Raw genomic sequence first — 1,596 nt, 5'->3', positions numbered from 1 at the left:
CACCTTGGCTGCACTAGTTGAATATTCTGATGTGTAGAAAGATTATTATAATGAACACTGGAGCTCACTCTGTGTAGTCCACCGCTTCAGTACCACAAATAACTAAGACAATAAATGCAAATCAGAGGAGCGCCAAACAATTTCAAAAAGATTTTCAACAGTCCCACATTTTTGTGAGTCTTCCAATGATAAGTCCTTAGGCAGTATGTTGAATTCAAGAAGATTCTTTTTTATTTTTTTCTTAAAAATTGGAACGCTTCACAAATTTGCGTGTCATCTTTGCGCAGGGGCCATGCTAATCTAGCATTAGCATGGCCCCTGCGCAAGGATGACACGCAAAGTCGGGAAGCGTTCCAAATTTTTAAGAAAAAAATTAAAAAGAAGGAATCTTCTTGAATTCAACATACTGCCTAAGGACTTATTATTGGAAGACTCCTTAAAATTTTGGACGGTTGAAATTCTTTTTGAAATTGTTTGGCGCTCCTCTGATTCGCATTTATTGTCGTATCTTAAACATGTCTAATGCGGTATTGTACATGCATTTAAGACAGTTTTTTTGGGACTGTTAGCACCTTGTCGTAATTTGGCAGTATCTGAATTAGCATTTACCTCAGCTACACGTTTCTCTTCTCTAAGTTGACTAAAAGTGCGGGAGCCATTTTGTATTCGCTGGCTTCCATTTTGTATGAGCATGCTGCCTCGTGGTCAGCACGTTTCTTTGTCCGTCCTCAATACCACTGGTCATTCGCTTTGCCCAGCAACAGGCTATTTTTAGTACTGGTCAAGCATGCACATGCGCATTGTATACTGACTGGTCATCTCTCAGGAATGTCCTTCCAAACTGACCAGTAGTGCTAAACTCCTCCCACATATTGGCTGGGTTCCAAAAATGCCCTTATATGTACCTAAAGTTGTTCAAATGTATACCGCCTATTCTTTTTATTGCTGTTAAACTGTATAAAAGAGGTCGTACACCGATGTTCGGTGTGATACTTCTTGCATTGCCGAAGGGTGCTGTAGGATTGTACCACCACCCCATGGGGTCTTAATAAACGTGTCTTTTGTATTTTCAGTTTCCGTACCAACTTCTGTTTAAGGTGTTCGTAAGTTTAGCAGAGTATGTAGGCCTGAATGAACCCGACACCACAATTGGCGACCACGAAGGGACTCATCGGCGACTCGGATGCCCGAAAGAGAGGTCGTGACGAAGGATTGGAAACTTGCCATGGACGCGTACGCTGCCACTGAGTGACCCGAGTCTCGGCACCCACGGTGTTTCTTCATTTCCTTCCGATCTGACCTTCCAGGTGGCGCCGGTCCTCGACTGAGATCTCGATCGATTGGATTGTCGTGCAATGCCTGTTTGGCTGATTCGATTAAAGAACTTGGCAGTTGGAACCTGGACGTTTTGAGGATACTTGGTAAGCTTTGGATTGGTAAGGTAGTCTACTGACCCTTACTGTGGCTTTTTGAATTTTGAATTCGAATTTGTATGAGTTAGCTAACGTTTGGTCCTATGATTTGAATCATATGTGGAGTGCACCTCACATAGGCAGGCATGTAGGGATATTTCTCTGATTTTGAATTTGTTTGAAC

General features: G+C 42.4%; 2 pseudogenes; one reads left to right on the top strand and one right to left on the bottom strand.

The window, feature by feature from the left end:
* The first annotated feature begins 219 nt into the window (after nt 1-219).
* LOC144771219 (U6 spliceosomal RNA) lies at nt 220-363 on the top strand (annotated as a pseudogene).
* Nucleotides 243-330, bottom strand: LOC144771221 (U6 spliceosomal RNA; annotated as a pseudogene).
* Nucleotides 364-1,596: the final 1,233 nt, after the last annotated feature.

The sequence above is a fragment of the Lissotriton helveticus genome, chromosome 7 (genome assembly GCF_964261635.1).
Source record: "Lissotriton helveticus chromosome 7, aLisHel1.1, whole genome shotgun sequence".
NCBI classification, from domain to species: domain Eukaryota; kingdom Metazoa; phylum Chordata; class Amphibia; order Caudata; family Salamandridae; genus Lissotriton; species Lissotriton helveticus.
Note: the sequence above shows the minus strand (reverse complement) of the source record. Positions and strands in the feature narration are given on the sequence as shown.